Source organism: Oryzias melastigma, linkage group LG1, assembly GCF_002922805.2.
Source record: "Oryzias melastigma strain HK-1 linkage group LG1, ASM292280v2, whole genome shotgun sequence".
Taxonomy (NCBI): domain Eukaryota; kingdom Metazoa; phylum Chordata; class Actinopteri; order Beloniformes; family Adrianichthyidae; genus Oryzias; species Oryzias melastigma.
Genome location: NC_050512.1, coordinates 15404227 through 15414575, shown reverse-complemented (window position 1 = coordinate 15414575; position 10349 = coordinate 15404227). Strand labels below are relative to the sequence as shown.

At 35.9% G+C, this 10349-nt stretch overlaps 1 protein-coding gene across 3 annotated transcripts in view; it reads left to right on the top strand.

The window, feature by feature from the left end:
* The first annotated feature begins 1535 nt into the window (after window positions 1-1535).
* smad1 (SMAD family member 1) overlaps window positions 1536-10349 on the top strand; it is a 22417-nt gene continuing 13603 nt past the window's right edge. Inside the window, exons 1-2 of one of the 3 annotated variants that reach the window (XM_024259835.1) lie at window positions 1536-1666; window positions 3301-3520. The gene's annotated coding sequence lies outside the window, so the exon portion shown is untranslated. Of the gene's footprint in view, window positions 1667-1729; window positions 1848-3300; window positions 3521-6953; window positions 7276-10349 lie in introns of those variants that run through there. The other 2 variants (XM_024259834.2, XM_024259833.2) reach the window with 2 other exon arrangements.

Below are 10349 nucleotides of genomic sequence, written 5' to 3'. Positions count from 1 at the left end.
AGCATTGATGCTCATTTACCACCTCCAGTCTGAGTCTTTCAGCATCAGCATGGACTTCCTGTTCAGGAATGACTGGGGCTGGACCTCAGCAGTTCATAAAGGGTTGGAAAAAGAGGAGCTGGTGGTTTTCCTCCTGCAGCTTCACCACCAGTGGGTGGACGTTTCTGATGCTTCTTGTCAGTCTTCATCTGCTCCAATCATCTGTCCTCTCACTGTTGCTGATTTCATCACCTAGTTTTTTTTCTTTTTTTAATAAAACAAAAAAAAAGAAATACATTTAGAAAAAAGCAGTATTTTGATCTATTCAATGTGTGGTGAGTTTTTAGGTATTTTAGCTGTTTGTGGTTGACACAACTATCAAATTGGGAGTGCCTCCTGAGTCATAACACTCACATTTTGTCCCAAAAAGCATTGTTAACTAATTTGAACATTCCACAAGCTATTTTCAATGGAGTTAAAAAAAAGTGGTAGTTGGTTGAATAATTAAAAAAGTTTAAGAGTTATGAAGTTGAAACTTACGAGCAGCTATCTGCTGAAAGAGCTGAAGAGTTTAATAGCTGAATGAGCTGAATAGGTCAAAGGGTTGAAGAGCTACGGAGCGAATGTACGGAAGAAAAATGGATCACTTGTATAAAGAAATATGTTTGGAGGAAACCGTTTATTAGACATCTCCAATCGTAGATACTGTGGTGAGAGGAAGGCCTTTGACTTTAATATATTTGTTTATTCACTCTTGAGTGAAAGCCTCTAAGAGACATTTAAAGAAGGGATTTGTTTTTCTAGCATGGCATTCCAGGTACATGGCACAGGAATCAAGATGATTTATTAGATTGATGGAGCCTGTTTAGTATTCCAAGTAGAACATAAGTAACATAGGTTCTTAAATGGTTAAAAAGGATTGGCCGGTGTGCAATGGGGGCTCTACTGGGGTCTGTATGACCATAGGGGGGGAGGGTGCTGAACATGGACGAGAGTGCGATTTCTCCCACTCCCCCACGGATTAGGAGACCTCCCCAAGCCGTGGCGACCCCAGAGAGCCGTCAGTTCTACCACAGTACGTCATTGGTGAACACCACCTGTGGGATCTGTTTACTTCCCGCTGCACACCGACCAATCCTGATGGTGCGAAAGTCGCTCAGCGCTATTTATAGTAGGCTGTTTCACCATATGTGTAAACTAATGGTTTTGACTCCTTTTTTTTCTTACAGATTTGAATTATATACGGTATGTCACTTGCAAATAAACTATTTAGAAACATAAATATAACTTTAAAGGGTATTTATTTAACAAAAATATAGTTTGAGCCGCAATGCATGTTGGGAAATATCGCGTGACGTCATGCATCAGCGAGAGTTCTTTTGTTTTTAAAGGAAATGCTGACTGCTGAGCGTGTTTAAAACAATTTAACATACATAATAAAGAGTAACCGAAATTTGTACAATATTTTTTCAATAAATGTCATACCTGCTGGTATCCGTTTCCTCCTGATCGTTCACAAATCAGAGTAGTGTCAGTTGTCATGCTTCCTGCAGAAAGCTTCAGCTGCTTCCCCACATTCCCATGGATGATATTAAACAAGTCTTGGATTATTTCTCTCTGACGACCCGGTTAAAGTTGGACAACGGTTACAAGTACTTCAGTGAATGCTGCTTGTTTAATTATGAAGGTATTTGTGATGTTATTCTTTGAATCTATGCTGATGCTAATGCTAACGCTAGCATTAGCTTTGAGACCTGGAGCTACAGAAGATCTTTTCTGACTAGTTAAAAGTTGCCTAAATTCCAGTGCTTACAAAATCCTTGGAAACAGAGCTAAAGTCGGTCAATTTTAGCGTGACTAACATTAAGGTAAAACTTGTTAATGTTTCAATGTTTTCTACTGCAGTCAGTGAGCTGCTGTTAGCTCAGCTTTGGTTCTAACATGGCTACCCTTTGCTTTTGCTCTTAACTGCGTCCGATCTGTGGGAAAATAAAGGTAAAACATGATCAAATGAATTGGAAGCTGTAGCCAAAAATATGAAAGTGATTTCTGTCACGTAATGTTATAAAATACCCTCACCCAGATATCTTTTTTTTTTACTTGCCCCCTCTTATTTTGAAAACTCGAAGCTATAATCAAGCTAAAGAAGAAAGAACTCGGAACTTTTCAAATGTTGCTACTTTTTTTTGAAAGCTTAGTTCAGATTTAAATAAACCCAGAGAAGCTTAAGAAAATAAAGTTATTTGTGACCTTATGGCAATAAAAAAATCCAGCAGATTTATTAGACGATGAAAAAATAAATTTAGCAATCTGACAAAAATATATATATATAAAAAAAAAAAAGAATTGTCAGCATTTATAAGAACAGAGCTGAAGGAGCCTTTATCAGATCAAGGCTGAAATTGTTAGAAGAAGTTGAGAGTAATTCCTCTTACTTCTTTCAGGTAAACATCGTGCCCAAAAATCTTAACAAATGTGAACTTCTTTCAATCAAAGATTGTGCTTTACATCAATGTGTAACATTAAATACAAGAAACTGTAACATACCTAGGTATTGTAATCTCCAAAAATAATCTAGAAAGATTCTCTTTAAAAATTGCTCCCCACTGTTGGAAAATCCTGTTTTAATTTTGCCCGGAAAAACAATAAAATCATACGTGCCCTTTATCATCATTTCTGTCCCTCTGCTGTCTTCTATTGGAGAAAATGGATCTCTGACTTACCATGGAATAATGTTTGGACACTGCATCAGAAATTATTTATTAATAACACAATGAGAGATGTTTCTCACAAACTTCTACATAGAATCCCACTAATCAATACATGTTAAGATATAATAAAACAACTGATCTCAACTTCAAACTCTGTAAAGAACACCCAGAAACAATTAGTCCCCTATTTTGGAACTGTAAAATCACCAGAAGATTTGGGAAAGATTCTACACCATTTATAAATAGCAATATTGGCTCTAAATTTCAGACGGAATTTTAACACATTATATTTGGCCAACACAAAAAGAACACTCTATTCAAAGTAAAATTAACAATCAATCAGTTAATTATGTTTAGTAAGTTTAATTTTCACAAATCAAAATTTTCTCTATCACAACCTTTTTCCCCTTTGCTAATAAAATAATTAGAATCTTCTTTACTTACCATATCTGAAAGTGTAGCACCCATAAAATCTAAATCCTTACTTAATTAACTTAATCATTCATAATTTTCCTTTCAGAATGAGAAAAAAATATTTGCTGACATGTTTATTTGTGGGCTTTTTTCAAAATGCCACAAATCAAATTCTGTTGTTTTTTGTGTCCACTAGATGTCCCCCTGGAGCAAATGAAGCTTTATGAAGGATTGCTCTGGAGTGAACCAATTGGAAGAAAGGCTTCAGTGCTTCAAGAAAGCTTCATCTGCATCTGCCCATCACTACTGGAGCTGGAGAGCTGGACTGAAAGGAAGAGGACACGATGGAGTTTGAGCAGCTACAGGACAAGCTAAGTGAAGCGTTGGTGCAGCTACCGCCTGAGCAGCTACAAAAGGTAAGCTCTTTCAAAAAGCTCATGCTGATGAGATGAATCCATGAGGAAATTGAAAACATTGTTGAAAGTGAAGAGGAGGACTACGTAGCACTCATTTTGCTGCTAAAGCTAATACATGATTCATGGGGTTAGTACCTGGAGCTTAAACAGAACTACAGTTTAAACTCAAATATTTAAGTTTGCTTGATAAAGTAATAATAATGAGTAGTTAACTTATTTAAAGAAGTGAGTTGAACTTAAAATGTGTTAAAGTTCTAAGAACTCGATATTTTGCAAATATGTAATCATTAATTTTGAGTTCACTCAACAACAACAAAATATTAAGTTCTTCTTCTTTTCCTTTCGGCTTTTCCCTTCAGGGGTCGCCACAGTGAATCAGTTTCCTCCATCTAAGCCTGGGATAACATTTGTATCAAGTAGCTTTTGTAAGCCAAAAAAAAAAAAAGTTTTCTGGTGAGTTTTAAATTAATTAGGGAAAAAACATTTTAAGTGTATATTTTGTCAACTTTTTTCTTCACCTGTCACCTTTCTCCAATCAGTTGATCTGATTTTAAGACCCTTGTGCAGTCCTGATCACAATTATTAAGTAACTTTGTGACAAAAAAAAATGACTGAGTGCTTTTTACTCAGTTTCTCATGTGTAAAGATGGTCATAGTGTGTTGTAAGTACACATATTTGACTTGTTTTATCAAAAAATGTATAAATTAGATTGGTCTTCCTTTACTGCGGAGGAAATCCTGCACTATTTTGCTCGAACAGACAGATCCCTGAGTAACATACATCTTTCTATGGATGCTTTTTATGCTGGATTGTAGCAATGACAAGCACGGGAAAGAACCATGTATAGGGAAATTATAAACTGCCTGCATGATGACAGCCAGCATTACTACAATCTTAAACACAGGAAGCAAAAAGTTAAGCCAGGATGGAGTGATCAAGAAGCTGATTATCATCCTGAGGATGAGACACATTTAAATCATGGGTTGAAGCGGGAAAACCCAAACAAAGGCCAGTATTTGAGCACAAAAAATGACAAATGCTCAGAATAAGTATGCTCTTCAGTTTATTTAAGAATGAGCAGACCATGAGGTCAAATGCTATTGCTAAGAAACTATTAAAGAAGAATGCAATTAAGTTTTGGAAGGAGGTGGTAAGAACTGCAAAACATCTCAGATGCAGATACCATAGCTCTGGAGACAACATTAAGGCACCATATTCACTTGTACAAAAAGTGATGCGTTTGAAGTTGGAAAGGAACAGGGTAATGCAAACATTGGGATAAGCTCTTACCAAGTGTCTGAAGCTATTAATAAGCTCAGTAATTACAAACCGTGTGGCTTGGACCACATTACAGCTGAGCACCTAAAATATGTTAGTCCAAGAATCCTCTCTTTGCCTGCTATCTGCTTCAATGGATTCCTGAGTCATGGGGTTCTACCATGTATCTTTAGGAAATACCTTACTTCTGGCTCCAGCGAAATGAAGCCAATTCAGTCACCATTTTTCCTCCATCTGGTCGGTCTGAATCAACGTTTTTAGCAACTCCTTCCACTGAAACAAGATTTGGAGAATCTGTCAATCAAACATTCCAAACGTTCGAGGTGGGCGCCAGCGGGCACCAAGTGCTTTTATTGGGGCACTTGGTTGGCCAGTTTATAACTTGACTTACTTGTGATAAAGAAAAAATATCATGAACATAAATTAGTATTAGTGAGAGCATGTTATAAAAAAGTATTAGAGCAAGAATAGTCATAATATACATGACAAAAAGAATGATACATTTATTTCTCAATAGATTCTATGGGATTTTGGGAACCAGTGAGTACTTCTTATTTGGAACACCAGGGTGGACGGATCACTCAGTCCAGTTCTCTTAGTCAATGGTTGAATGGCAAAACTGCTGCCATCTGTGAGGTTTGTATTTGGGAAAGAAAGTAGGAAAAGTACTAAAAAAAAGCTTTAAAAAGTTTACATTTTAAATGATTAGGGACTACAACTTTCTAATTTTCCATTTATAGATGATAAAGAATTGTTAAATAAATAAAAATAAATTTAAAAAATATAATCAAATGAAAAGTTATATATGAAAAAAGTATTTGAAGAGATTTACATTTCTTCTTTTCTTATTTCAGGTTTTATGACAATTTTAAGACCTGTGGATCAGACAGTTCTATCATTAGTTTTTTTTTCATCATTTGTTTATGAACAATAAAATTTAATTTTTTATTACTTTTTTGGTCTCTTTTTACAAATATTAGCAACACTTTTATCATGCCACTATAGTGACAATGCTTTCAAGTTAGCAACCTCCTCTGAGTGCTATATTTAGCTCTAGACATGTTTTTTAAAATGTAAACTTTTCTTGCTAATAACAAAGTTGTGCATCTAGGAAGGTAAAATAATCTTAATTATAATGTTCAACATTATTATAATGAAATTGAGTTCCACACAGCCTGGGTCTGTAAAAACTCAAGGTTCTTCCCTGCAAAAAGACCATAAATCCTTGTGGGCTAATGAGTCTGCAGCTGCCTGGTGATGGTGGGTGTGTGTATGGGCGCGCGCGCCCGTGTGTGTCTGTCTGAAGGGAATCCTTTTAGCTTCAAGTCTGAAGAGTCTTCCTCCTTCCCCCGCCATCATCACTATTATTACAATCATCATCATCCTCAACGGCGAGCCTTCACCCCCTCCACCCCGTTCCCTTCTTCCCCCCACATTTATTCACGTGCTGCTCGCGCCCGCCTCACTCAGACATTCTGTCGCCAGCGCCGTGACGTCACGTGTACCAGGAGCTTTCTGCGTCGCGAGCGTTTTCCTCCGCCTGTCTTCAAGATAATCTAGTCCCTCTCGAGGCGGAAATCCGAGGAAAAGATTTGAGAAAAATAAATAAATAAAGTTTTTCTTTTTCAATTTGTTGAAAAAAATATCACAGTATTTATGCGAAACACTTGCAAAAACGTCTCAAATTAACCCGGAAATAGGCTATTTCCCCCAAAACACAGGCAAAGTAGTATTTTATTTTTTTCTTATTATTTCCTGTACGTGTATTTCTACATATTTACTATTTAGGCTACTTTATCAGTATTTACTCCAGTTAAGAGTCAATATATATATTTAATTTCGCAATTGTATTCTTTGTTTATTTGTGGCACGTGCGGGCATGTTCCAATGACGTGCTCCTACTTTTTCTGTCAGACAATTGCTTATCATGTCACAATCAGAGCTTGAGGGAAACAAAAATGCCTAAGAGCAGTTCAGAAGTTCAGGATCAGACAAACTACCTGTCAGGATTTCAGGAGAAAGAAAGAAACAAGCAGACTCGTTTGACTCTCACACTTTGCACAGTTTTAACCCTCATTTAAGGTGTGTAGACGAGTAAGATGCACATAATTGTCGATTTGCAGTTTAAAAGATATGGGTTTACTAAGAAGTTTTGGGGGGAGTTTTTGCTAAAAAAAAATGTAACAGTACTGTTCATTTAGGTAGCCACCTGAATGGAAACCCTCTCCTTATAAGAACGTGTTTGCAATTTGTGGGAGCACCTAATTGTTTTACAATTACATAATCCACTTATAAAGATGTAGTAGCTCTGCACTATGTTGGGGTCTGTGTCCCGCGGCGTAATACTGGCGCACAGGGGGAGTGTGAGGCGGCTCCGCGACTCTGTGACGCCAGGTCGATCAGACCCAACTCAGGCAGAGAGAGCGCTCAGGAGGGGCCCGTTAATTCCGAGAAAGCGTAAACTAAACAAAAAAAGGTACTGTAATATTATTTTTCTTTGTTCCCGCCTTTATTTCATAAATGAAACAACTTCTAGCTTGTAATGCTGCGCACCACTTTATCGGGAGGAAGGAGATCCTGGTGGTTAGCAGGTCAGCAGTGTGTCAAAGCTTCAAACTTTCCCCCCTTTTAATTCAGACTTATTTTGCAGTTTTTTCGTCTTTGTAGTCATTTTAAAGCAATGAAAGCTCAGCATCGTTGTTTTCTAGAAAACTCTTCAGGAAGTACAGATTTAGAACGTGAATGGGGAAAAAAAGGCGCACATGCAGTTGTTTTCAAATCTTTAAATAACACAATTCAGGCTCCTTTTTGTATAAAAAGTTTATAGATACTTTCTTTTCAGCGGGAAAACAGTGTTAGATGATGTGGTGTTGTAGTTGTACCCCCATGTTTCACGTTAATTTCTTTTTTATATGTCAGTACATTAAATTAATAGGTTCAGTGATCATTTTTTGGTTAAAAATAGATTTTACACCCAGAAGTAGGAATTTTGAAGCATTCCATTTCGACTTAAAGAACAAAATTATGGATGAGCTTTTTTGTTTTTGCTTTTTTGTTAGTATACAGGATAAAAATTGGCAGATCTACATCATCAGCTTTTATTGTTTCATCATAATCATAATGGAACTCTAGTTAAAGATGATCAACAAATAGCTCCATGTTCATTATGGAACCTTGTTTTTATTGTGTTTAAACATGGCATAAGAACATAGTTATGAGTGATTATAGAAATCAAATATTGAAGAAAAAAAACTGTATTTTAAAAACTTTTTAGATTTTGTTTGACTTAAACACACTATGGTATAAGAAGACACATAAATTAGTGAGTTTATGTAATAAACATTGTATAGGTCACGTTAAATTGATTTGTGCTTTTATTTGATTCACTTTAAAAAGTAAAAAAAATATTGATTTTTCTTAGTTATGCAACTTGTCTTGATGATGTGTTATTTGACTGTTAATGAGTAATCCTATAGAATTTCATCATATATACTTTTCCATCTTATCCTAATGTTAAACAATACAGCCATACTCTAAAATTAGTCACTCTCTGGATTACTACTATTAATGCAGACTGCTTTAGAAGATGCAATTTTCCTTGCCTTTGCACAGTTATGTATTAGAGTTTTTCCTGCATTTGTGTCCGTGGAGGTAAACAAGGGAAAACACAGAGGGAGAGTCTTACAGCAGCTCAGCCCAGATCTCCTGACATTATTGAAGATGACATATCAGATTACTCAAAGGACGGGATTTTGCCCTTGTTCCTGCTACAGCCTGAACCCTGTTATTGTTTTGCATTGTAGGGGTATGCAATGATGAGTTATGTTTGAAAAGTTGTATGTTCTTCCCTTTTGTTTGAAAGAGGATAAACTGTCTTTAGGGATTGAAAAAAGGGCTAGAATGCATTTATTTAGCACATTTTTACACATGTTTATAAACTTTACAGAGTTCACAGTGTTTTTGTCTTTAAGGTGACTCCACAATCAGATTAAAATGAAACTGAGTTAAAGCCATCTAGCTACACTAACAGATTCATTTTGCAAATGAGATATTTCTGACCAGTGTGAACCCTGGTTTCACTAAAAAACATTATATTAACCAAAATAACGAACTCTCAGATTAGTAAAACTGAAATTGATATCAAAATAATAATTTTACAAGCTCAATGTTTTACACTTTTCTTGTGTGTTTGTGTGATGTGAGTACCGTGGCCTCATAGTGACAGGGTGAAGTGTCCACCCTAACACAACACAAACCCAACTCTTGAGTGCCAAGCATGTTTGGGATGGCTGCCTGAAAACCCATGCGATTGCTATTTATGTCTGCTGTTCGGTTGTGTGTTGACTGATGTGTCTGGAATGTTAAAATACGACTGTAGCTTTGTAGTCAGGACAAACGTGATTCCAGGTGGTTTGCGGAGGCTGTTCCCCTCTAAAATTCAAAGTGACTCAGAGTTTCGTCTTTAACTTGTCGTGCAGCTGTGGCCGAGTCTGAGCGTTGCACACGTTTGTGTTTGTGAGGACCGTGAGGATGTCATGTCAGAGAGCACCTTGTCTGTGTCTGGTTATTTTTAAGCTTCTCTCATACATTGACAACTGGGTTAAATAGTTTAAGTAGAAATCTGCTTTTATTGCTCATTGTGGAACTTCACTTAATTTAAATGATTGTATATGTCATCTTTATTTCATCCAAAATAACTTATTTTATAAGTAAGATTACTGGATTTTTAAAAATGACTGTATTGCTCCAATATTACTCCCCATTTTTGTTGCACTGCTAATGTTGTTATGGAGTTGTGAGGGGCTCTGAACAAGCAGGAAAGAGTGTGAACAGAAGGATGATGGGAAATTAGGGTCGGCGTACTCCATGTCTATAGTGCCGCCTATAACTTGGAGGAAAATTTCTGATGAACCCCTGCCACCCCATAGAAATTATGTCCTAGAAATTAACCTTTTTTTAAATTATTTTGCCTTAAAAATGGCATCATTATAAAATCATTGGGAACCATTTTACAATGGATCAAAGGATAATCAAAGTGGAACTTTAATGTGTTTTTTTTGCAATTCTCCAAATGTCAAGGTTACATTTTAGAGATTTTACTGTATGTTTTTCCCTGAGGGCTATGAATAAAACGTAAATGTTTACATTAAGATAAAAGAAGGAGACAAGAATAAACTTTTCTCTTGTTAGTGCTTAAAGCAACAGATTTTTTTCTTTTTTTCATATTTATCTATATAACTTGAATATTTATAAACCAATGCTCATTCAGTTGAATGCATATTTGTATGTTTTTGTTTATTTTAAAGGAAAGTATTCCCAAAAAGTATTGAAGCTTATTTAAGAGTTTAGAATTTTATTTTCTTGCAATTAAACAGTAATTTTTTTTACTTGTTTTTATTAGAATTTAGCGCAAATCAGAAGTCGTATGCAAAAATTACAAAAATGGATTCTTACATACAATTATTTGCTTCAGGTACCTGTGAATACGGTAAAATAAAAAAATGTAGGCTCCATCTAACATTTAGATTTTTCCATTTTTCACATAAACAA